The 27,785-nt window shown below is 43.2% G+C and overlaps 1 protein-coding gene and 1 long non-coding RNA gene across 4 annotated transcripts in view; one reads left to right on the top strand and one right to left on the bottom strand.

The window, feature by feature from the left end:
• Positions 1-27,785, top strand: part of LOC139027800 (cryptochrome DASH-like) — a 455,373-nt gene that overhangs the window by 51,955 nt on the left and 375,633 nt on the right. The gene's annotated exons all lie outside the window — the stretch shown is intronic.
• Positions 1,234-26,014, bottom strand: LOC111963764 (uncharacterized). Of its 3 annotated transcripts, none has more exons than XR_011479839.1 (3): positions 25,642-26,014; positions 9,971-10,346; positions 1,234-1,852 (listed from the first exon to the last, which is right to left on the bottom strand). It is a non-coding gene; the product is annotated as an uncharacterized lncRNA (long non-coding RNA). The 3 variants fall into 3 exon arrangements; XR_011479840.1 differs by having other exon boundaries at positions 10,092-10,346; XR_002877295.2 differs by lacking the exon at positions 1,234-1,852 and having other exon boundaries at positions 9,878-10,346.

Raw genomic sequence — 27,785 nt, 5'->3', positions numbered from 1 at the left:
GGTATTGGAGTGGCCATCACAAAGCCCTGACCTCAATCCTATAGATCATTTGTGGGCAGAATTGAAAACGTGTGTGTGATCAAGGAGGCCTACAAACCTGACTCAGTTACACCAGCTCTGTCAGGAGGAATGGGCCAAAATTCACCCATTTTATTGTGGGAAGGTTGTGGAAGGCTAACCGAAACGTTTGACCCAAGTTAAACAATTTAAAGGCAATGCTACTAAATACTAATTGAGTGTATGTAAACTTCTGACCCACTGGGAATGTGATGAAAGAAATAAAAGCTGAAAGAAATCATTCTCTACTATTATTCTGATATTGCAAATTCTTAAAATAAAGTGGTGATCCTAACTGACCTAAGACAGGGAATTTTTACTAGGATTAAATGTCAGGAATTATGAAAACTGAGTTGAAATGTATTTGGCTAAGGTGTATGTAAACTTCCTACTTCAACTGTATAGTTTCGCTTTAATTAGCTTTAAAATGCAATATTTCCTCTCAGCCTCAAGGCAAAATGTGTGGAATAGCATGAGGTTGGGGTCCACACACATTTCTGCAGGCCCACAATAAGATTGTTATAACAATAAAACAATTATATTACACTGGTACAGGGCTGAATAGTGTGGTCTGCCTGTGCCATCATTTGCGCTCTACTTCATTCCTTAAATGACAAAACATTACAGGTTCATGTTTTTCTTTTAATCCATATGAACTGTCATGCAGTGCGCAAACATTGTGTGTGCGCGCGTGAGAAAGTAAAATAGAGCGAATGAAAAAGAATGCAAACAACCAATTCACATTTTTCTCCTTCTCTAACACCCTCCTCTTTCTCACCTTCCCTCCCTCCCTCAACCTACTGTACCTCTCCTCCCCCTTTCTCTGGCTGTCTTGGAGATGTGGGCGGGTCCCTGGCCAACAACGCACCCACAGTGGCAGGCAGGCATGTAGATGAGTCGGAACAGGTCACAGGAAAAACAAATCTACATACCATCCTGGCCACTGCCTGCCTGCCTAGGAAAGTAGCAAACACAGGAGAGCACTGTGGAGCACTCACAAAATACACTCACACTCAGTCAAAATACATGAGCAAAGATATAAACAAACACACACATTGCATACTGATACATGTACAAATAAACACGTATGCACACGTACACATGGACACACACAATAAAAAACAAATACATGTACAAACTAACAAGTATGTGCAAACACACACACACACACACAAATGGTTGAAAAATCTGTGTTTATTTCTGTTGTTCACAAGTACAACCTAGATTATATGAGCTGAGCTAGTTTAGGCGTAATGATGACATCTATATTGTTGCAGTATTATGCACATCCAAATGGGTTACACCAGCATTACACCAACATGTTTGTGTCACCATGTCAAATTAACAGAAAATGTAGCCTATGCTAAATCAGTGCAGTGGTGTTATTTCAATAAAAATCATTATGGTGGGCCTCCCGAGTAGCGCCACGGTCTAAGGCACTGTATCTCAGTGCTTGAGGAGTCACTACAGACCCAGGTTCGATCCCGGGCTGTGTCGCTGCCTGGCTTCAACAGGGAGACCCATGAGGCGGCACACAATTGTCCCAGCGTCGTCCGGGTTAGGGGAGTGTTTGGACAGCCGGGAGGTCCTTGTCCCATCGCGCTCTAGTGACTCCCGTGGTGGGCCGGGCACATGCACATTGACATGTTCGCCAGCTGTACGGAATTTCCTCCAACAAATTGGTGCGGCTGGCTTCCGGGTTGAGCGAGCAGGGTTGTGTCTCGGAGAACGCATGGCTCTCGATTTTCACCTCTCCCGAGTCCATACGGGAGTTGCAGCAGTGGGACAAGACTAACTACCAATTGGGGAGAAAAAGGGAGAAAAAGTTTTTAAAATCCTTATAGTGTGTGTGTGTGCAAGATATTTACAAGAACTTTACAGTGTCAAATCAAATGGGAATGTTTTATTAATTTTCCTTTATTATTCGAAAATTTGCGTGAAGATTAGATTTAAAAAATCTATTTAGTGAAGGTTATTTCCCTCCATGTATTTCTCACAAAGGTAGGCCTAGGTGCACATGTTTTCCACATGTAATCATTCCAGTGCTTTAACCAAACAAAATTGGCTAGATTCTGCTGTCTTGTTTTCTATTTCCTTCCCATATGGACAGTGTTAGGAGAAAACGTATTTACGACCATTGCCTCGGCACACTTTACGGGAACTGGAAAATGCTTCCAGCTATGGAAATCTATGAGTGACTTCATTCAATCTTACATTTCTTATGGGCAGATGATAAATCAATATCATGTTTGCGATTGCCTTTGCTAGATGGGTGTGCATTTTTTTGTGACAAAATTCAAAGTATCATTTTCACGATTGACTATGCATAATGCCTGCCAATTTCAAAAGAAATAGCGGTGTGTTAAATATTGAATTTCCATGAGGCTATCCAGTACAACACCGACACATTTAAAAATTAAATGTCAGTAATGAGTCAGTAATGCCCAGAGCACGCCTGACCTTCTACCGGCGAACAATGAACTGAAAACTCGAAAGAGTCATGATTCTACAAGCCTCTCGTTAACATGTCGTTCACCATAGCGGGCTTATCGCGCGAACTGCAGCCCCTCAAACAATTCGTTCTCGAGTTCAGGTGTGTTGTGCAGAGGCTATATATGTTTTGGTTCTACAAAGCTGTGTTCATCGATAACATTCAATAATCAATTATTTGCATTCACTCTTGCACCATGCGATCAATTATCAGTTCTAAACATGTTTTTTCTTCTCTATGCTCTTGATCTATTTCCCTGCGTGCATATGACAGACAGTTGATGGTCGGAGCATGTCTCTGGAGCCGTTGAGCTGGAAGAGTGTGTAATAATCCTGCTGAGGAGATCAAACGAACAACTAAAATTAATGAGTCACTCAGAAAAACTATTCACGACTCTCGAGTTGGTAAAAAGAGTCGTTCAAAAATAATGACGCTTCGCGAACTGCACATCACTATCAGAGAGAAATTGGTGAGGCTGTACTATATACTGAATAACTCAGATCATCTTTGCTATGCTGGCAAGGGCAGCCAGTGGGCAAGAAGTTTGCGGGGGTAGACAGACCAGGCAATGTGCTTGCTGCAAGCTACTAGCAATGATGGCTAGTATATGTAGCTAGCTAGCTTAGACACTTTAGCTAACTAGCTAGCTGGCTATGCTGAGAGGCAAGTCAACACATTAAGAGATGAGTAGATGGAAATAACCAACTCAAATCATTCTGGTCTAACAAATTATATATATATATATATATATATATATATAAGCAGTGAAGCGGTACGTGTATTCGTATTGAACCGTACGATACAGGGTCCACAGTGCACAGTTTTTTACGCACTGAACAATACATTCATCATATATTATAGCTAGGAAAATATATACACAAACTCAGCAAGAAAAAGAAATGTCCCTTTTTCAGGACCCTGTCTTTCAAAGATAATTGGTAAAAATCCAAGTAACTTCACAGATTTTCGTTGTAAAGGGTTTAAACACTGTTTCCCATGCTTGTTCAATGAACCATGAACAATCAATAAACATGCACCTGTGGTACGGTCATTAAGACACTAACAGCTTACAGACGGTAGGCAATTATGGTCACAGTTATGAAAACTTAGGACACTAAAGAGGCCTTTCTACTGACTCTGAAAAACACCAAAAGAAAGATGCCCAGGGCCCTTGCTCATCTGCGTGAACATGCCTTAGGCATGCGAACATCACACCTGCGAGATCACACCTGCGAGACAGGTACAGGATGGCAACCATAACTGCCCGAGTTACACCAGGAACGCACAATCCTTCCATCAGTGCTCAGACTGTCTGCAATAGGCTGAGAGAGGTTGGACTGAGGACTTGTAGGCCTGTTGTAAGGCAGGTCCTCACCAGACATCACCGGCAACAACGCCTTTGGGCACAAGCCCACCGTCGCTGGACCAGACAGGACTGGTCCAGTGCTTTTCACTGAAGAGTCGCGGTTTTGTCTCACTTTTATTTTAATTTATTTTATTTTTTTATTTCACCTTTATTTAACCAGGTAGGCTAGTTGAGAACAAGTTCTCATTTGCAACTGCGACCTGGCCAAGATAAAGCATAGCAGTGNCGCAGTCATGGGACTCTGGAGCAGTGGAAATGCGTTCTCTGGAGTTATGAATCACGCTTCACCATCTGGCAGTCCGACGCACTAATCTGGGTTTGGCGGATTCCAGGAGAACGCTATCTTTATTTTTATTTATTTTTATTTCACCTTTATTTAACCAGGTAGGCTAGTTGAGAACAAGTTCTCATTTGCAACTGCGACCTGGCCAAGATAAAGCATAGCAGTGTGAACAGACAACAACACAGAGTTACACATGGAGTAAACCAGGGGTGATGGTCGGATCCGCGTTTATCGTCGAAGGACCGAGCGTTACACCGAGGCCTGAGCTGGAGCGGGATCAATTTGGAGGTGGAGGGTCCGTCATGGTCTGGGGCGGTGTGTCACAACATCATCAGACTGAGTTTGTTGTCATTGCAGGCAATCGCAACGCTGTGCGTTACAGGGAAGACATCCTCCTCCCTCATGTGGTATCCTTCCTGCAGGCTCATCCTAACATGACCATCCAGCATGACAATGCCACCAGCCATACTGCTCGTTCTGTGCGTGATTTCGTGCAAGACAGAAATGTCAGTGTTCTGCCATGGCCAGCGAAGAGCCCGGATCTCAATCCCATTGAGCACGTCTGGGACCTGTTGGATCGGAGGGTGAGGGCTAAGGCCATTTCCCCCAGAAATGTCCTGGAACTTGCAGGTGCCTTGGTGGAAGAGTGGGGTAACATCTCACAGCAAGAACTGGCAAATCTGGTGCAGTTCATGAAGAGGAGATGCACTGCAGTACTTAATGCAGCTGGTGGCCACACAAGATACTGACTGTTACTTTTGATTTTGACTCTCCCTTTGTTCAGGGTCACATTGTTCCATTTCTGTTAGTCACATGTCTGTGGAACTTGTTCAGTTTGTCTCAGTTGTTGAATCTTGTTATGTTCATACAAATATTTACACATGTTAAGTTTGCTGAAAATAAACGCCGTTGACAGTGAGAGGAAGTTTCTTTTTTTGCTGAGTTTATATATCTCATTCTAAAAAAATATTATTGCATAAACCAATGGCATATAAATTTACGTGGGAAAAATTTCCACATAGTAATAAACTTGTCTTTAAAAAAAAGAAGTTGTTTCGTCTCGTAGCTGTATGCAGCTCCGCTCATTAGTGAATCGTAGCAGCAATTAACTTATGAAGGAATTATCAGTTAGCTAAATGCAAAGGAGCAACATGGCAAGCATTGGCAAGCCAGAACTAGAAGACGCCCCAGTATCATTGAGGTCTGCCGTCTGGGAACATTTCAGTTTCCCTGTAAACTATAACGGGGATTGCCAACAGTGGTGGATAAAAGCGGAAGATATGAGACCCTTCTCTGTGGTAGAGAATGCAGGGTTCAGAAACATGTTTAAAGTGGTCGAGCCGCTTCATTATTCCTTCCTGAACACATTTTTACCGCAGACACTGATACCTGCCTTATACAAAAAAACTAAAGAACAACTTGAGAGTGAGTTGTCAGAAACGGGGTCTGTTGCTCTAACAGACAGTTGGACGTCTAGAGCTACAGAGAGCTTCCGTGCTGTAACGGCTCATTTCATTACGGCAGAGTGGGAGATAAAAAGCCATGTCCTTCAAACACGTCCCCTTGAGAGTAGTCACACCATTGCACACTTGGGGGAAGAGCTACGGGAAGTAGTTGCAGTGTGGAGGTTGGAATAATGTAACGATTCCTGTGACCACTGACAACGCTAGAAAAATTGTAAATGCAGTTGCACTAGCTGGATTGGGGCCACAGATAGGATGCTCTGCTCACGTTATTAATCTAGCGTCTCAAAAAGCAACGTCAGTGAATCCAGTCTCTCGCCTCTTAGCGAAGATCAGGAAGGTGGTATCCTGCTTTCATAAAAGCACAACTGCTGCACATGTTTTCAAGACAAAACAGGAGATGCTGGAGCTGCCAAACCACAAACTAATCCAAGATGTCTCTACTAGATGGAATTCACGCCATGACATGGTTGAGCGATACCCTGAGGAAAAAGTTGCAGTGTATTCTACACTGACTGATCAAGCTGTGGGGAAGAATGTCAAAGATATTGTGACTTTGTCTGAAAATGACATAAGACTAGGAGAGGAAGTTATTAAAGTGTTCAAACCTCTCGAAACAGTCACAACACTGAAATGCACTGAGAGCATTCCATCAGTTTCCATGATGCTGCCTATGAAAACAATGATCCTGAAATCAATGGTGGCATCTGATGAAAATGAACCCGCAGTAGGGGATGTCAAGACTGTTATCAGAGTTAACCTGGAGCCTAGATATGCTGACCCTGGTGTCCAATACTTCTTACACAAGAGCACCGCTTTGGACCCCCGGTTCATGTCCCTGTTGCACCTGGATGCTGCTGCTCGTCTGAGAGTTTACAATGAACTCACAGCAGAGATTGTGACCAATATACAACAGGTATTGTATTTATTTTGTTAATGTGACATTTATTATTTTATTAATTAGTGATTTAACAATTAATTATAAAGTAATAATTGTAATTGTTCTAATAGTGTCTGATATATATTTCTAACAACAAATCATATTTTTAAAGCCACTTCAGAGATAGTAATTTTCATCTAATTTAATTCTGCAGGGCTAAGCTACAGATACCACAGGAGCCAACCCTTATCCAGAGACGGCAGACGACAGTGGTTCTCCTCCAGAAAATAAGTCACCCATGGCTGAGCTTTTTGGGGAGATGTTCATGACCCAGGAGCAGGGAACAAAGTCAAAGGTCAAGGTCATAAAGGAGGAGGTGACCTCATACAGGGAAGTGGACTGTATTCCCCTGGATGCTGATCCACTTACATGGTGGAAGACAAAAGAGTTAATATACCCTCACGTTGCCATATTAGCAAGGTGCTACCTGGCTGTGCCTGGGACCTCTGTCCCTAGCGAGAGGCTATTCTCCACAGCAGCTGACATTGTCACAGCTAGCCGATCTGTGCTCACTGCAGATGTGGATAGACAAATCTTCTTCAAGAAAAACTTAAATCTGATTTTTTTTATTTTTTATTTTATTTTTTTTTACAAGTAACCAGTCCCAAGTGGTCCTATTTTGTTGCCTTAAAACCTGGAATTAAAATGTATTTTGGGGGGGTTGTATCATTTGATTTACACAGCATGCCTATCACTTTGAAGATGCAAAATATTTTTTCTTGTGACATAATAAATAAGACAAAACTGAAAACTTGAGCATGCATAACYATTCMMCCCCCCCCCCCCCAAAGTCAATACTTTGTAGAGCCACCTTTTGCAGCAATTACAGCTGCAAGTCTCTTGGGGTATGTCTCTAAGCTTGGCACATCTAGCCACTGGGATTTTTGCACATTCTTCAAGGCAAAACTGCTCCAGCTCTTTCTAGTTGGATGGGTTCCGCTGGTATACAGCAATCTTTAAGTCGAACCACAGATTCTCAATTGGATTGAGGTCTGGGCTTTGTCTAGGCCTTTCCAAGACTTTTATATGTTTCCCCTTAAACCACTCAAGTGTTGCTTTAGCAGTATGCTTAGGGTCATTGTCCTGCTGGAAGGTGAACCTCCGTCCCAGTCTCAAATCTCTGGAAGACTGAAACAGGTTTCCCTCAAGAATTCCCCTGTATTTAGCCCAATCCATCATGCCTTCCATTCTGACCAGTTTCCCAGTCCCTGCCGATGAAAAACATCCCCACAGCATGATGCTGCCACCACCATGCTTCACTGCGGGGATGGTATTCTCAGGGTGTTGAGAGGTGTTGGGTTTGCGCCAGACATAGCATTTTCCTTGATGGCCAAAAAAGCTACATTTTAGTCTCATTTGACCAGAGTACCTTCTTCCATATGTTTGGGGAGTCTCCCTCATACCATTTGGGGAACACCAAATTAGTTTGCTTATTTTTTTCTTTAAGCAATGGCCTTTTCTGGCCATTCTTCCGTAAAGCCCAGCTTTGTGGAGTGTACGACTTAAAGTGGTCCTATGGACAGATACTCCAATCTCCACTGTGGAGCTTTGCAGCTCCTTCAGGGTTACCTTTGGTCGCCTCTCTGATTAATGCCCTCCATGCCTGGTCCGTGAGTTTTGGTGGGCGGCCCACTCCTGGCATGTTTGTTGTGGTGCCATATTCTTAAGATTTTTTTTATAATGGATTTAATGGTGCTCCGCTGGATGTTCAAAGTTTCAGATATTTTTTATAACCCAACCCTGATCTGCACTTCTCCACAACTTTGTCCCTGACCTGTTAGGAAAGCTCCTTGGTCTTCATGGTGCCGCTTGCTTGGTGGTGCTCCTTGCTTAGTGGTGTTGCAGACTCTGGAGCCTTTCAGAACAGGTGTATATATACTGAGATCATGTGACACTTAGATTGCACACAGGTGGACTTCATTTAACTAATTATGTGACTTCTGAAGGTAATTGGTTGCACCAGATCTTATTTAGGGGCTTCATAGCAAAGGGGGTAAATACATATGCATGCACCATTTGTCTGTTTTTTATTTTTATGAATTTTTTAAAACAAGTTTTTTTTTCCATTTCACTTCACCAATTTGGACTATTTTGTGTATGTCCATTAAATGAAATCCAAATAGAAATCAATTTAAATTACAGGTTGTAATGCAACAAAATAGGAAAAATCCCAAGGGGGATGAATACTTTTGCAAGTCACTATACAGTGACTGTGTGTGAGCGAGTGAAAAGGACCCCTTTGGCCATTAGCCTTTGAGTTCGTTCTTGGTGGGAGAGTATTTACAAAAACCCACATGCTTGCCCTCTTCAGTACTGTGGCAACAGATTTTATTGAGCAGTAAAGCTATTCCTTGACTCAATACTGTCAAAGCTGTAAGCCAAAGTAAGTAAGAGGGTAGCTTTGCATGAGCCTTAGCTTGTGTGAGCCACAACGGCTCATAGGAGCAGGAGCATATCTCCTCCTGTTTCTGTAATGTGAGGCAGGTTGATGTACAAGTACACCCCCTGGATAGGACGCTAGTCTATCGCAGGGCCTTACCCCCAATCTCTCTTGAGTGCCAAGCAGAGACGCATCGGGTCCCATTTTTACAGTCTTTGGTATGACTCGGCCAGGGATCGAACTGTCCAACCTTCAACTCTTAGGTAGGACACTAACAAGGGCAATGAGTTGGTTACGCAAGCCATAGGTATAACTGTATTGCATATTAAGTGGAAAATGAGAGGCATGCACAATTAGCCATGAAAATATATTTTATGAAGGATATGCCTTATTGTACCCTTGGTGACCTGTGATAGAGACATTGTCCTACAGGTAACAGTTATTCTTGTTCTTAGAATCACTGGCGTTCAACAAACAGGTTACTATCTACACAAAGTGTTCAACTACTGTAGGTTTCCTTTATAATGGATTCCAACATATGATTGTCAGAACCTCATTGAAGAGCAAGAACATCTCTGTATTGTTATTATTTTTGCAGAACATCTTCTCAAACATGTGACTAGCGGTAACAAAGTGGCACTGTCATTTTGACTGAACACTTCAAGCAGTTCAGGGACAATGGATAAGCCTGCCCTCCGGTTCCTCATCAGTACAGCTACTAATATTAGCAGTATCATTGGGGATGATATTCCTTCTCGGTTTCTATCAGCTATGGCGACAGGTCGTCAGCCAGAACCGCCTGTGAAAAAGGAGCACATATTATGCAAAATGGACAGCATGGACGGAAACCTAAAACACAGATCAATGTACAACTCATGATAAGTAAACTAGTCACAATTCAATTCACGTCTGTTTTTTACTGTTCACATTAACTGTGTGCTCCGGTTTAGTGCATGTTGTCGTAACCAATCACTCATTCACTCCATTTACCCAAGTGTGGTCTTATAGAGTAGTTCAATTAGGTGTTGCAGCACAAGTAGGGATGACAATGTTCACACTGTTGTCCATTAGGCAAGAAAGAGGAGCACTGAACTAGATTAACCAAACGTACAATTCCATTGCTCTTTAGTCCATTCTATGAAGGGGAATAGCCAGTGCAGACCACTGGAAGGGGGCGGAGGATTAGGGTATCAAGACATCTTTCAGCAATGTTGGTGCCCCTTCAGCCCTTGCTTCCTATGGGAGAGCATTCTTACCTGTCAGATGGCGGACAACTTGGTCAGCAGCATCTGGAAGACAGGAGGAAGCAGCTTCTGCTGGAGGACCTGTTGGGGTTGCTCGTACACAGAAATGACATCACAGTTTCCTGAGGGTTGGAACACAAAATAGATTAGTTGAAAGGCACACTGTCAGGTCTGGGGAAAATTAGCTAATATAGAAAAGGCTTTTCTTCCAAAAATACCTTTTGTAGCCTTCAAATCAGACAACAGGAACTCATAATCAATTTCTGTCATAGATTATCTGCCCTCTTACAGTCTCTGTTACTGTCCCCTGTGGGATATAATAATTAAATACTGTAACGTTGACGTTTACTGGCATGCAAACGAAAGCTTGAAATACAATACACAAAATGTAACATACAATAACTCAGTGGGGGAGGATCATGGGACTACAAGACGAATAGAATTAGATTTTTATTATACTGTGTACACTACCATGTCATAGAGAAGAGTTATATTGAGGGAGTTTAATTCAACTGGACTGGGGTGCACGAGGCTATGGCTCGTGACATGGCAGAGAGCGAGGAGGAGCGCCCTACTCAACACGAACAGTAATCTGCGTCATATCGTCAACAAGACATCATGGTTCATTGTTCAGAAACATGCAACATGTATTTTCCATAAAGTATATGATAGAATTTTACTAGTTTTACAGATTTTTTTTTTTACCAAGAGCAAACAACACTCTGAATCCTAAATCATTACTCCACATTCTTGACAAACGTCACTTTGTTTTGAGCCGACTTCGCCAGGGCACCCGGCTCACACCTGGGAGCCCGATTTTCAAAACAGTCACTTTCACCTGGTGCAATCTCTGCGCACGCAGGCCAGCTTAATCGAATCCCCTCATTGTAATATCGCTGTAACCCTCAGCTACAGGAATAGGCGTATAGGTGGTTGAGAGAGTGCATGAGGGCTACATCCCAATTCTCCACCCTTGTCTTATGGTGTGCACTTGCAAACTCCTCATCATGGAAGTTTGAAAGTGCACACTTTGGTAGAAGGGAGGACAATTAGGACAAAAGTCCAACTCATTGAGTACTGGTCTGTTCACAGTGTGACACAATGTGTCTTTGGGTTGCACAATCACTGCCAAGTAATGACTTGTAAGGACTTGCAAACGGTATTTAAAAAAATAAAAAAATAAATGTACCCATATTTTACCAGGTAAACTGACTGAGAACAAATTCTCATTTACAGCAACAACTTGGGGAATAGTTACAGAGGAGAGGAGAGGGGATGAATGAGCCAATTGTAAGCTGGGGATGATTAGGTGACCGTGATGGTATGAGGGCCAGATTGAGAATTTAGCCAGGACCCCGGGGTTAACACCCCTACTGTTACGATAAGTGCCTTGGGATCTTTAGTGACCACAGAGAGTCAGGACACCCGTTTAACATCCCATCCGAAAGACGGCACCCTACACAGGGCAATCACTGCCCTGGGGCATTGGGATATTTTTTTTTAGACCAGAGGAAAGGGTGCCTGCTACTGGCCCTCCAACACCACTTCTAGGAGCATCTGGAGGAGCATCCAACCCTGCTTAGCTTCAGAAGCAAGACTGCAGTGGGATGCAGGGTGGTATCTACCTCTATGCTTGCAACCTCTGCCTCTGATCTAGCCAAGTAATAGTACCTAATATGGGATACTTACTTCCACAATGTCTTGTTGTGAAGGTAACTAGCTAGCTAGCTACTGTAATGTTAGCCAGTAACGCCTCTTCATAGCCAATTAGGTACTAGCAAGCTAGCCTTTGATCACGACTCTGATCTATCCAAGATGGCGTAGCAGTCAGACGTCTTTGTCTTCGTCCTGTCGTGTCCCTTATATATACCTTTTTACATCTTTTTCTCAGCATATCTTTTAAAAATATTTTCCTAAACCTCAACTTCTAAATACTCTCCTGCAACCCACCTCACCCAATGTGGCGTGGATCTGCTTTTTTCTAAAGTATTTATATTTACTTCGGATCTGGAATCCCTCAACTGAAGCTAGCCAGCTAACTACCTACCAGCTATCAGTTAGCAAACCATTGCTAGTGGTCATCAGCTAACCTTTAGCTCGGAAAGCTCTCGCCAGTTCGAACAACGGGACTCAAACTAGAGCATAACGGACCTATTTCTCTCCATATCCCCGGATTCCTACCGCAAACTCTGAACATTTTCATCTGGATCTTCGCAACTAGCTAACCGCAATCCCGGGTGACCACTCCTGGCTAGCGTTTCCATCCCGGAGCAAGCACCAATTAGCCTGAAGCTAGCCCGGCCAGGGCTCCTGTGCTACCACCGAAGCCCACTCCTGGGCTACAATATCCGGACCCCTTCTACTGCCGGTACGGGGCACGGAACCCCGCCGATCCTCTGACTGGAATATCGACATAATCTGCCCAAGGACTCCAACAGGCCCCTCAGGCGCGACGCCCACTGAAGGCCCATTCTGCTATCCTGCTAGGCCTGCTAGCTACCCAGAGCTACCTGAAACATTACTAATTTCACCGCACGGAGAGGCAAAAACAGACTTACCCCATCGCGACGTCCCCCAAAGGCTAACTTGCTAGCCCCGGTCTGCTAACTGCTAGCTTGCCTGCCCCGGTCTGCTAACTGCTAGCTTGCCTGCCCTGGTTTGCTAACTGCTAGCTTGCTAGCCCCTGCTAACTGCTTGCTTGCTAACCCGGTCTTCAACATCTTAAATTAGCATGCCCCATTCAAAGAAACGTAGAACTAGGAATAGATATAGTCCTTGGTTCACTCCAGACCTGTCTGCCCTTGACCAGCACAAAAACATCCTGTGGCATTCTGCATTAGCATCGAATAGCCCCCGTGATATGCAACTTTTCAGGGAAGTTAGGAACAAATATACACAGGCAGTTAGGAAAGCTAAGACTAGCTTTATCAAACAGAAATTTGCATCCTGTAGCACAAACTCCAAAAAGTTCTGGGACACTGTAAAGTCCATGGAGAATAAGAGCACCTCCTCCCAGCTGCCCACTGCTCTGAGGCTAGGAAACACTGTCACCACCGATAAATCCACTATAATTGAGAATTTCAATAAGCATTTCTCTACGGCTGGCCATGCTTTCCACCTGGCTACCCCTACCCCGGTCAACTGCCCGGCACCCTCCACAGCAACCCGCCAAAGCCCCCACCATTTCTCCTTCATCCAAATCCTGATAGCTGATGTTCTGAAAGAGCTGCAAAATCTGGACCCCTACAAATCAGCCGGTTTCAGAGCTGGTCATGGGTGCACCTCAGGCACGCTCAAGGTCCTGAACGACATCATAATCGCTATCGATAAGAGACATTACTGCGCAGCCGTATTCATCGACCTGGCCAAGGCTTTCGACTCTGTCAATCACCACATTCATATTGGCAGACTCGACAGCCTTGGTTTCTCAAATGATTACCTCACCTGGTTTACCAACTACTTCTCTGATAGAGTTCAGTGTGTCAAATCGGAGGGCCTGTTGTCCGGACCTCTGGCAGTCTCTATGGGGGTGCCACAGGGTTCAATCCTCGGGCCGACTCTCTTCTCTGTATACATCAATGATGTCGCTCTTGCTGCTGGTGATTCTCTGATACACCTCTATGCAGACGACACCATTCTGTATACTTCTGGCCCCTCTTTGGACACTGTGTTAACTAACCTCCAGACGAGCTTCAATGCCATACGCAAGTAAAACTAAATGCATGCTATTCAACCGATCACTGCCCGCACCTGCTCGCCCGTCCAGCATCACTACTCTGGACGGCTCTGACTTAGAATATGTGGACAACTACAAATACCTAGGTGTCTAGTTAGACTGTAAACTCTCCTTCCAGACTCACATTAAGCATCTCCATATCACGCTGCGCCTTGGTCCGTCTCTCCACACGACCGTGACAGAATTACCCACCAAAGGATCAAGCAGCGTGACAAGCGGCAACAGGAGCAAGGCATTAAGGATTCTTGGACATGGGAGGAGATATTGGATGGAAAGGGACCTTGGGCTCAACCAGGAGAATATCGCCGCCCCAAAGCTGAGCTGGAGGCAGCGAAAGCAGAGAGGCGGCGATATGAGGAGGCAGCAAGGAGACGTGGCTGGAAGCCTGAAAAGCCCGTGAGTACTACCCAAAAATTTCTTGGGGGGGGGGGCTAGGAGGTAGTGGGCCGAGGGCAGGTAGGAGACCTGCGCCCACTTCCCAGGCTAACCGTGGAGAGCGGGAGTACGGGCAGACACCGTGTTACGCAGTAGAGCGCACGGTGTCTCCTGTACGTGTTCATTCATCTTCATTAATAAAGAGAAGATGTATCAATATCACGCTGCGCCTTGGTCCGTCTCTCCACACGACCGTGACACTCCAATCCAAAATTTAATCTAGAATCGGCTTCCTATATCGCAACAAAGCATCCTTCACTCATGCTGCCAAACATACCCTCGTAAAACTGACCATCCTACTGATCCTCGACTTCAGTGATGTCATCTATAAAATAGCCTCCAACACTCTACTCAACCAACTGGATGCAGTTTATCACAGTGCCATCCGTTTTGTAACCAAAGCCCCATACACTACCCACCATTGCGACCTGTACGCTCTCGTTGGTTGGCCCCCGCTTCATACGCTCCAGCAGGTATATCTCACTGGTCACCCCCAAAGCCAATTCCTCCTTTGGTCGTCTTTCCTTCCAGTTCTCTGCTGCCAATGACTGGAACGAACTGAAAAATCTCTGAAGCTGGAAACACTTGTCTCCCTCACTAGCTTTAAGCACCAGCTGTCCGAGCAGCTCACAGTTTACTGCACCTGTACAAAGCCCATCTATAATTTAGCCCAAACAACTACCCCTTCCCCTACTGTATTTATTTTGCTCCTTTGCACCCCATTATTTCAAATTCTACTTTGCACATTCTTCCACTGCAAATCTACCATTCCAGTGTTTTACTTGCTATATTGTATTTACCTCGCCACCATGGCCTTTTTTTGCCTTTACCTCCCTTATCTCACCTCATTTGCTCACATTGTATATAGACACATTTTTCTACTGTATTATTGACTATGTTTTGTTTATTCCATGTGTAACTCTGTGTTGTTGTATGTGTCGAATTGCTATGCTTCATCTTGGCCAGGTCGCAGTTGCAAATGAGAACTTGTTCTCAACTAGCCTACCTGGTTAAATAAAGGTGAAATAAAAATAAAACAATTAAATAAATAAAAACTCTCAGTTCAATTACATTACACATTGGACAAAGGTGCTAGGCCGCAGCGCCAGACAGATTACCAGGACGTGTACTCCATGTATGCGCTGACTAACTGGCAAGTGACTTGACAGACATTTTCAACCTCTCCCTGTCTGAATCGGTAATACCTACATGTTTCAAGCAAACCAACATAATCCCTTTGCCCAAGAACATTAAGGTAACCTGCCTAAATGACTACGGACCAGTAGCACTCACACCTGCAGCCATAAAGTGCTTTGAAAGGCTGGTCATGGCCCATATCAACACCATTATCCCCAAAACCCTAGACCCACTCGAATTTGCATACCGCCCTAAAATACCCATACACGATGCCATCTCTATTGCACTCCACACTGCCCTTTCCCACCTGGACAAAAGGAACACCTACGTGAGAATGCTATTCATTGACGACAGCTCAGCGTTCAACACCTTAGTGCCCTCAAAGCTCATCACTAAGCTAAGGACCCTGGGACAAAACACCTCCCTCTGCTACTAGATCCTGGACATACTGACGGGCCACCCCCAGGTAGTAAGGGTAGGTAACAACTCATCCTCTATGCTGATCCTCAACACGGGGGCCCATCAGGGGTGCATGCTCAGTCCCCTCCTGTACTCCCTGTTCACTCATTACTGCATGGCAGGCATGACTCCAACACCATCATTAAGTTTGCTGATGACACAACAGTTGTAGGCCTGATCACAGACAACGATGAGACAGGCTATAGGGAGGAGGTCAGAGACCTGGCCATGTGGTGCCACAAGCTCTCCCTCAATGTGATCAAGACAAAGGAGATTATTGTGGAATACAGAAAAAGGAGGACCGAGCACGCCCCCATTCTCATCGACGGGGCTGTAGTGGAGCAGGTTGAGAGCTTCATGTTCCTTGGTGTCCACATCACCAACAAACTATCCCGGTCCAAGCACACCAATACAGTCATGAAGAGGGCACGACAAAACCTATTCCCCCAACGGGAGACTGAAAAGATTTGGCATGGGCCCTCAGATCCTCAAAAAGTTCTACAGCTGCACCATCGACAGCATCCTGACTGGTTGCATCACTGCTTGGTATGGCAACTGCTCGGGCTCTGACCGCAAGGCACTACAGAGGGTTGTGCGTAACGACCCAGTACATCACTGGGGCCAAGCTTCCTGCCATCCAAGACCTCTATAACAGGTGATCAGAGAAAGGCCCTAAAAACTGTCCAACTCCAGCCACCTTAGTCATAGACTGTTCTCTCTGCTACAGCACGGCAAGCGTTACCGGAGCGCCAAGTCTAGGTCCAAAAGGCTTCTCAACAGCTTCTACCCCAAGCCATAAGACTCATGAACAGCTAATCAAATGGCTACCCAGACTATTTGCATTTACTCCCCACCCCCTCTTTTACGCTGCTGCTATTCTCTGTTTATTATCTATGCAGTCACTTTAACTCTACCTACCTGTACATATTACCTCCATTACCTCGACTAACCGGTGCCCCTGCACATTGATTCTGTACGGGTACCCCCTGTATATAGCCTCGCTATTGTTATTTTACTGCTGCTCTTAAATTATTTGTTACTTTTATTTCTTATTTTTTACTTATCTATTTTTTACTTAACACGTAATTTTCTTAAAACTGCATTGTTGGTTAAGGGCTTGTAAGTAAGCATTGTTTTCAGCGCATGTGACAAGTACAATTTTATTTTATTTGATATTGATTTATAATTTGCCCATGTGCCTTTCCAATTGAGTTTCGGCAGCTAAATGTTTCCATACCCAGCTAGAGACATCTCCATGGAAACGAATCCATTGGCTGAGGGTGGATGGGATGTGGAGGGATATGAAGAGGTCAAGACATGCAGTTTCCTTGGAAACTGCGCACATTGCTCTGGCCTTGTGCCCGCCCTTTCTCCGACTGGCGCTCACAAGGGGGGTCAGGTTTTTTTAATTGGCTGAAATTCTGTCTCTAGGCTTGACACCTCCTCTGTGACAGAGTCTCAAGCTCTTAAAGGGGAAAGGAAAGGCAATTCTATCCCGTTCATTAAATTTGGGTCAAGTCAATCGATCAATAATATAAAAATGAAATATATGGCAAATATAAATAAAACAATGGATGGTGTGGGGTTGAGTGGAGCTGAAGGGTGGGACTAAATACAACAAATTTACTGTGTCCATAAAATGTATATAGGTTCAGACCTTTTGTGAAACAGCACAGTTAAAAATATATGGCAAATAGAAATGTTACTGGATGTTCTTCAGACATAGATGGGAGGGATTGAATGACGGGATTGAAAACAAACAGAAAACAACTATTGTAAAATATATTGTGTCTATAAAATGTAAATAGTTTGTATAGGCTGGAAGTAGAAGCCTAAGTGTTGTTGTTGGGGAAAATAATAAAGAAAAAATATATAAACTCAGCAAAACAACTGTTAATTTTCAGCAAACTTAACGTGTGTAAATATTTGTATGAACATAACAAGATTCAACAACTGAGACATAAACGGAACAAGTTCCACAGACAAGTGAGTAAGAGAAATGGAATAATGTGTCCCTGAAAAAAGGGGTGGTCAAAAGTAACAGTCAGTATCTGGTGTGGCCACCAGCTGCATTAAGTACTGCAGTGCATCTCCTCCTCATGGACTGCACCAGATTTGCCAGTTCTTGCTGTGAGATGTTACCCCACTCTTCCTCCAAGGCACCTGCAGGTTCCCGGACATTTCTGGGGTGAATGGCCATCACCCTCAGATCAAACAGGTTCCAGATGTGCTCAATGGGATTGAGATCCGGGCTCTTCGCTGGCCATGGCAGAACACTGACATTCCTGTCTTGCAGGAAATCACGCACAGAACGAGCAGTATAGCTGGTGGCATTGTCATGCTGGAGGGTCATGTCAGGATGAGCCTGCAGGAAGGGTACCACATGAGGGAGGAGGATGTCTTCCCTGTAACGCACAGCGTTGCGATTGCCTGCAATGACAACAAACTCAGTCTGATGATGTTGTGACACACCGCCCCAGACCATATCGGACCCTCCACCTCCAAATTGATCCCGCTCCAAAGTAGAGGCCTCGGTGTAACGCTCATTCCTTTGACGATAAACGCAAATCCGACCATCACCCATGGTGAGACAAAACCACGACTCGTCAGTGAAGAGCACTTTTTGCCTGTCTTGTCTGGTCCAGCAACGGTGGGTTTGTGCCCATAGGCAACGTTGTTGTCTGGTGATGTCTGGTGAGGACCTGCCTTACAACAGGCCTACAAGCCCTCAGTCCAACCTCTCTCAGACTATTGTGGACAGTCTGAGCACTGATGGAGGGATTGTGCGTTCCTGGTGTAACTCAGGCAGTTGTTGTTGCCATCCTGTACCTGTCCCGCAGGTGTGATGTTCGGATGTACCGATCCTGTGCAGGTGTTACACGTGGTCTGCCACTGCGAGGACGATCAGCTGTCCGTCCTGTCTCCCTGTAGCGCTGTCTTAGGCGTCTCACAGTACGGACATTGCAATTTATTGCCCTGGCCACATCTGCAGTAGGCAAATTATATTTTATATTTGAGACACTTCAAAGTTGGCACCCTTTGCCTTGATAACAGCTTTGCACACTCTTGGCATTCTCTCAACCAGCTTCATTAAGTAGTCACCTGGAATGCATTTCAATTAACAAGGTGTGCCTTGTTAAAAGTACATTTGTGGAATCACTTTCCTTAATGTGTTTAAGACAATCAGTTGTGTTGTGACAAGGTAGGAGTGGTATACAGAAGATAAACCTATTTAGTAAAAGACCAAGTAAATATTATGGAAAGAACAAGCTCAAATAATCATAGAGAAAAGACAGTCCATCATTACTTCAAGACAAGAAGATCAGTCAATCTGGAAAATTTCCAGAACTTTGAAAATTTCTTCAAGTGCAGTCGCAAAAACCATCAAGCGCTATGAGGAAACTGGCTCCCATGAGGCCAGCCACAGGAAATGAAGACCCAGAGTTACCTCTACTGCAGGGGATACGTTCATTAGAGTTACCAGCCTCAGAAATCGGCAATTAACTGCACCTCAGAACTGCACCTCAGAAGTAACAGACACATTTCAACATCAACTGTTCAGAGGAGACTGCATGAATCAGGCCTTCATGGTCAAATTGCTGCAAAGGAACCACTACTAAAGGACACCAATAAGAAGAAGAGACTTGCTTGGGCCAAGAAACACAAGCAATGGACATTAGACCGGTGGAAATCTGTCCTTTGGTCTGACGCATCCAAATTTGAGATTTTTGGTTCCAACCACCGTGTCTTTGTGAGACGCAGAATAGGTGAATGGATTATCTCTGCATGTGTGGTTCCCTTCGTGAAGCATGGAGGAGGAGGTGTGATGGTGTGGAGGTGCTTTGCTGGTTTCACTGCCAGTGATTTATTTAGAATTCAGGGCACACTTAACCAGCATGGCTTCCATAGCATTCTGCAGTGATAAGCCATCCCATCTGGTTTGCGCTTAGTGGGACTATAATTTGTTTTCAACAGGACAATGACCCAACACACCTCCAGGCTGTGTAAGGGCTATTTGACCAAGAATGTGAATGATGGAGTGCTGCATCAGATTACCTGGCCTCCACAATCACCCGACCTCAACCTAATTGAGATGGTTGGGATGAGTTGGATCACAGAGTGAAGGAAAAGCAGCCAACAAGTGCTCAGCATATGTGGGAACTCCTTCAAGACTGTTGAAAAAGGATTCCAGGTGAAGCTGGTTGAGAGGGTGGCTACTTTTCAGAATCTAAAATCTAAAATATATTTTGATTTGTTTTGCACTTTTTTGGTTACTACATGATTCCATATGTGTTATTTCATCGTTTTATTATACAATGTAGGAAAAAATCCTTGAATGAGTAGGTGTGTCCAAACTTTTGACTGGTACTGTATATTTTAGAAGCTGCATTTTAACTGTATTTAAAATTGTATGACAATATTTTAGGTTGACAATATGCTATTACTCAATTTCTGATATATCACATTGTCACGTTCCTGACCTTATTTTTCCTTTGTTTAACTTTGTTTAGTTGGTCAGGACGTGAGCTGGGTGGGTAGTCTATGTTTTGTGTTTCTATGTTGGGGTTAATGTGTTGCCTGATATGGTTCTCAATTAGAGGCAGGTGTTTGACGTTTCCTCTGATTGAGAACCATATTAAGGTAGGGTGTTCTCACTGTTTGTTTGTGGGTGGTTGTCTCCTGTGTCTGTATGTTCGTACCACACGGGACTGTATCGTTTGTTTGTATTCTATACCTGTTCGTGCGTTCTTCGTTATATGTAAGTTCTCAAGTCCAGGTCTGTCTACATCGTTTATTTGTTTTGTATTTCTCTAGTGTTATTCGTGTTTCGTCGTTTTCATTTAATAAATGATGTCTACCTTCAACGCTGCGCTTTGGTCCAATCCCTACTCCTCCTCTTCAGACGAAGAGGAGGAGAACGACCGTTACACACATGCCATACTTTCATTTTCCTGCATAAATAAAATCAGGATTAAGCCTCTACTGCCATTCATTCCAATAGGTCATTATCAATAAAATGTCACAATACGGTGCATAGCGTTCGATTTGGCTGCTGGGGGCCAAGGAGCCCCCTGCTAAAACCATTGGCCAACTACGTGCCTTTTTCAAGTAATTGTTCAATATTTTCAAGGGATTGTTAAATAAATGTTAACTGTTAGGTTTTAGGTTATCAGTAAACATTAATTGGTCATGAAATTTCAGATACGTGATGGTAGCCTATCCATTTAGTGCTTCTCCTATCCATTTGGCAAACAACATGTATTGAGCTTGCTTCATCCGAGATTAGGCTTTTGGAACGAGCTTGACATCGGCAAGTCCTCATCCTGGTAAAGTTGTCATAAAGACTACTGTCATCACCACTACAGATGGCAAGCAAATCAAACAATATTTGGATATAGCCATCCAGTTCAGGGGTAGGCAACCCTGGTCCTACAGTGCCGCAGGCTCTTCATCTTTTCGAAGTAACCAGGTGTTTTAAATGTAGGCAATCACTGAATTGATCAATTGGCTCAGTTGGTCAGGTGTGGCGCCTAGTTGGGACAAAATCCTCCAATACCTGCAGCACTCAAGGAACAGGGTTGCCTACCCCTTATCTAGTTTATCCCCTGAAAGTTCTCTTGTTAACTTGTTAACTAGCCATATTGAGGTGATCTGTTATTAGCTAGCCAATTTGACGTGGTCCATCACTCAATGTAGCCTATCATGTCTGTCAGCAGAAATCATGATTAAACATTTCAAAACAGGGTTGAAAAGAGGATAATGTTAGCTACCTTCACTAGGTAGGCCTATGATGGTTGGAGAAAAAAGTACATTAAGTCTACTTACCACTATGTTTAGCCAACTGTAGCTACAAAGCTTTTACCGGTCGCTTGCCTTGCAAAGTAAACATTAGCAGCTAACAGTACATCGGCAAATGCGCTCTTCTACTGCTTGACAGGCAGAGCCCACAGTGGATGGGAAATTAACCTAAACCACTAATACTTGTCAGGTATAATTAACTTTTATTTTATATCACTCAAATATCCAATTAATGGTGGCCAATATTGAAAGATATCATGAGGCTACCCTAACATATCTGAAATTACATAATCATTTGATGTTTACTGATCATGAAACTTATGCTCGCTGTATAACTGATTTATAGAGCTAAATGTGCGCAATTGTTTTGAATGGAATAATCTGAAATGTGTAGTTCTGACTATGCTCTTCAAGAGGTGATGATATTATAACCAAATTGTTATAATGTGTTGTTGTTTGTGTCGCACTGCTTTGCTTCATCTTGGCCAGGTCGCAGTTGTAAATGAGAACTTGTTCTAAACTAGCTTACCTGGTTAAATAAAGGTTAAATTAAAAATACATTTAAAAAAAACATTTATTTAACAATCCCTTGAAAACGGCATGCAGTTGTCAATGGTTTTAGCAGAGATGGGGGTCTCCTTGGCCCCCAGCAGGAAAATCGAACATTCTGCACCTTATTGTGACGTTTTATTGATAACGACCTCTTAGACAGGTTTGGATTTCTCCCTGACCAATATGGCTGCCATTTTACCCCATTCTGGAACTTTGAGGGTTTATGACATAGCCCCTCTAGTAATTTAGTAGGATCTCTATGTGTGCACCACTGCTCCACACAAATATTCAAGTTGGTTTCATTCCTTTAATGGTTGCTAATGTTATATGAAGTTAGCATGGGCTAAAATAAATGGAGGCATAAACCCATTTCAACCTATATAGCCTAATAAAAAAGTATCTAGTGCCCAATACAAAAAATATTCCCTATAATGAATTATAAAGGACAATAAAGTTATTGTTTCTTGATCATGTTGTCTGTATTTAATCATAGGCAGTAGCATATAAAAAGCACAACGGGTAATATATAGGGAATATTGCTGTGTTCGTAACCAAGTGTAGATTTACCTAATAAGACTGGGAAAAATCCACTTGAACGGCCCTCCAATTGCTAGTGGGAAACTAATTAATCTATCATCCTGAGCAGGAACTCAAGTCCTTTTGTTCACCTGACCTAGGATTCCTTACTATCAAATGCCGACTACATTATCTTCCAAGAGAATTCTCTTCGATTATAGTCACAGCCGTGTATACCCCCGCCAAGCAGATACCTCGTCGGCCCTGAAAGAACTTCACTGGACTCTATGTAAACTGGAAACCATACATTCTGGGGCTGCATTTATTGAAGATGGGGATTTTTAACAAAGCTAACCTAAGAACAATACTTTCTAAATTCTATCAGCATATTGAATGCGCAACACGAGCTGATAGCATTCTTGATCATTCCCACTCTAACTTTTGCGATGCATACAAAGCCCTCCCCCGCCCTGAATTCAGAAAATCTGACCATGACTCAATTGTGTTGCTCCCAGCCTATAGACAGAAATGAAAACAGGAAACGTATGTGCTCAGGTCTATCCAACGCTGGTCTGACCAATAGGATTCCACGTTTTAAGATTGCTTCGATCACGTGGACTGGGATATGTTCCAGATAGCCTCAGACAATAACATTGATGTATACGCTGACTCGGTGAGCGAGTTTATAAGCAAGTGCATCGGCGATGTCATACCCACTGTGACTATTAAAACCTTTCCTAACCAGAAACCGTGGATTGATGGCAGCATTCGTGCAAAATTGAAAGCGCGAACAATCGCTTTTAATCATGGCAAGGCGACTGGAAACATCATCGAATACAAACAGTGCAGCTATTCCCTTCGCAAGGCAATCAAACAAGTAAAGTGTTAGTATAGAGACAAAGCATAGTTGCAATTCAACGGCTCAAAAACAAGACATACTATACGTGGCAGGATCTACAGTCAATCACCGATTACAAAAAGAAAACCAGCCCCGTTGCGGACATCGATGTCTTGCTCCCAGACAAATTAAACAACTTCTTTGCTCACTTTGAGGACAATACAGTGCCACTGACACGGCCCGCTACCACTGACACGGCTCGCTCTCCTTCTCCGTGACCAACGTGAGTAAAACATTTGCCGGCCCAGACGGCATCCCTAGCCGGGTCCTCAGAGCATGCGCAGACCAGCTGGCTGATGTGTTTATGGACATAATCAATCCCTATCCCAGTCTGCTGTCCCCACATGCTTCAAGATGGCCACCATTGTTCCTGTTCCCAAGAAAGCTACGGTAACTGAACTAAATGACTATCGCCCCATTGCACTCACTTCTGTCATCATGAAATGCTTTGAGAGACTAGTCAAAGATCACATCACCTCCACCCTACCTGATACCCTAGACCCACTCCAATTTGCTTACCGCCCCAATAGGTCCACTGACGATGTAATCGCCATCAAACTGCCCTATCCCATCTGGACAAGAGGAATACCTATGTAACCCTATGATGTTCATTGACTACAGCTCAGCATTTAACACCATAGTACCCTCCAAACTTGTCATTAAGCTCGAGACCCTGGGTCTCGACTCCGCCCTGTGCAACTGGGTCCTGGACTTTCTGACAGGCCGACCCCAGGTGGTGAAGGTAGGAAACAACATCTCCACCCCACTGATCCTCAACACTGGGGCCCCACAAGGGTGCATTTTCAGCCCTCTCCTGTACTCCCTGTTCACCCATGACTGCGCATCACTGGGGGCAAACTACCTGCCCTCCAGGACACCTACAGCACCCATTGTCACAGGAAGGCCAAAAAGATCATCAAGGACAACAACCACCCGAGCCACTGCCTGTTCCCCCGCTATCATCCAGAAGGCGATGTCAGTACCGGTGCATCAAAGCTGGGACCGTGAGACTGAAAAACAGCTTCTATCAGCCATCACTAACATAGAGAGGCTGCTGCCAACACTCAGAATCAAATCTCTGGCCACATTAATAAATGGACTTAATAAAGGTATCACTAGTCACTTTAAATAACACCACTTTAATGATGTTTACATATCCTACAATACTCATCTCATAGGTATAAACTGTATTCTACTGCATCTTGCCGATGCCGCACAGCCATTGCTCATCCATATATTTATATGTACATATTATTATTCATCCCTTTACATGTGTGTGTATAAGGTAGGTGTTGTGAATTTGTTAGATTACTTGTTAGATATTACTGCATGGTCAGAACTAGAAGCACAAGAATTTCGCTACACTTGCATTAACATCTGCTAACCATGTGTATGTTACCAATAAGATTTGATTTGAGCTCCCACCTCTCCCACATGCGTCTGACATCCCCTACTAAGGAAATTACATTTTATTTATAAAAAGTAATCTATTAATTTGGTTTTTGAACACAATCATTTGTTTACAAGCATGATAGCTATATTTATAGTTTATGGTTTATGCAGCTTATCAGCGTTTCTCGACAGAGTTTAGAGCATGTGAATGCATCCAAATGGTATTTACAACCGCACAACCGGTAAATTCCTTCCTCCAACATAATTACAAACACAGCATTAGTCACAGCTGGGGTGTTACAGGGCATAACCTTATCAAAGCATTATCTATCAACTAGCACAAAGCATGACATATGTATAGGCCAAAAGAGCTTGTTGAAATCTTTTTCGATTCAGACATCACAAGAGGAATATATTGTGCAATATATATTTATTTATCTAGTAGGCACTTTCCACAAAACATGAGTTGATTAATATAGAGGATAGAACTTACCATACCGTTACAACACATCATCGTCATAGGCTGCAACGCATCGGCTAAAGGCTATACAACTAGCCAAAAAAACAACCAAAGAACTGTGCTATTTTGGTCAATAACGTGACTTTTGTTTGATCTATCAAAAATCAGTCACATAGATATCAGATACGAAGCAAGTCGTGAGAAAACACGCATCTTCTCAGCAAACCCCGTGAAGCGTTTTCCGTCCAAAATTACCAGAAATAACGGAGGCGAGCGGCTCTCTGAAGCAGCAACTGGCGATTTATGTTAAATTTATTACTTTGCCTTTAAGTTCAGAAGGCATCGATCTACCAAGCACCGAAAGCTCCGCCCCTGATATTTTACCTTCAAATCACTCCTGCCACTGGACTGCCTGCGAATGTCTCGGGTAACAAAAATCACAATTTCAATTCGCACAATGCAGTCATGTGACGTCTTTTAGCCGACTTGTCTGACTTAATTTGAGGGACTTTTGATGGATGAGGCATATTATATCACAAGAATATTCCATGTTGCATCACTTGCAAGAGTTTGCATTTACACGCGGTACGTTGTTTCTGAGCATGTATGTCTGGAGTTGTGGTTACAAATCAATAATGAATATGAAGCAGGAATTCTATGAGTTAGCCTAATCAATTTAAAAGCATTGAATAATATTTAATTACGAAAGCAATGGACATTATTTAGCTTAATGTTACCTCCAAACAGTTTTAACAACTTGTTGTTATATATTCAAATATAATGTAATTGCAATGTCCTGATAGGGTATTTAATAACCATTTTACTTTTGTGCATAAAAAGCACATTTGCGCATGAAAACGTTCCGTTGTTATATTGGAGTAGGCCTAAAATTATGTATCTATAAAAATGTTGAAGATTACATTTGTTGCATGAGAGATGTCATGCATGAAAGGCACACCTGAAAAAAAACATGTCTGTCATTGTTGTCAATAGTCGACTGACGTGACGTGTCAAAAGACAGGAGTGCTGTTCCCGAAAGTCCACCATTGGCGCGTGACACCCTTTACCGCTGACAGATCCTTTAATTGGACCATCTACCAAAAACTGCTGTTCTTTGCTAGGCACTGGAAAACTTCACCAGTCTTTGTGGTTGAAATAAATGTATATTTGAGTTTGTATTTTATATGATTGGTTAAATCAAGCCATCTGAAACACAAACACACAAACTAGAAAGACAAGTGCACTGCACATACATGAACTAAATGCTTAAAACACACACACACACACACACACACACAGACTGACACACACAGGGCCAGTTCTAGCCTTTTGGGGGCCCGGAGCAAGATTCGTTTTTTGGCGGGGGCACCTCACTGCAAAACATTTTAGTAGCCCCTCTCTTGAGGTTTATTTCCAGCAATTCTACTCATTTTGCTATGGGGCGTAGAGAAAATGTTGCAGTTTTAAAGCAAGTTTTCTGCAATTCTATATATTGTGCCATGGGGCGGAGAGACATTTTTGCAGTTTTAAAGCGAATTTCCTGCCATTCTACACACTTAAATAATATATATATATTATTATCATTAAAAAAAATCGGTATTATTTCCCGCAAACCCTACCACCCCTCTCCCTAATTGGAGTAAACTAATAAACAACACGTAGGCTTCTACTTCCAGCTGATACATACTATATACATTTTATGGACAGAATCTATTTAACCTCTCCAATCTATTTCTGATGTCCATCCAGTTAGATTTCTATTTGCCAAATATTTTTAACTGTGCTGTTTCACAAAAGTTCTGATATAAGTTATAAGTTATATTTGTTATCATGTTGTTATTAGTCCCACCCTTGAGCTCCATTCAACCACTCCCATCTATCTCTTAACACCATCCATATTGGATTTCTATTTGCCAAATATTTTTCAACTGTGCTGTGATGCTTGACAAAAGTACTGAACCTTTCTATTCTCATAGTTTCTAGAGATTGTAAATGAAAGAAAAATATTTTGCTAAAAGTATTATTATATTTTTGATCGATTGACTATGGCTTTTCAAATCACCCAGTATTGCTATCTGCAGCATTAGTTCCAGGTATATTTTGCAATTCTTCAGCGAATCCTGGACTTGTAACCAAAAACAAGCTACATATGGACAGTACCAAAATAAATGATCTAA

This window comes from Salvelinus sp. IW2-2015, linkage group LG5, assembly GCF_002910315.2.
Source record: "Salvelinus sp. IW2-2015 linkage group LG5, ASM291031v2, whole genome shotgun sequence".
In the NCBI taxonomy this organism is placed as follows: domain Eukaryota; kingdom Metazoa; phylum Chordata; class Actinopteri; order Salmoniformes; family Salmonidae; genus Salvelinus; species Salvelinus sp. IW2-2015.
The sequence above is the reverse complement of the archived record's forward strand: the minus strand, read 5'-3'. Positions and strand labels throughout refer to the sequence as shown.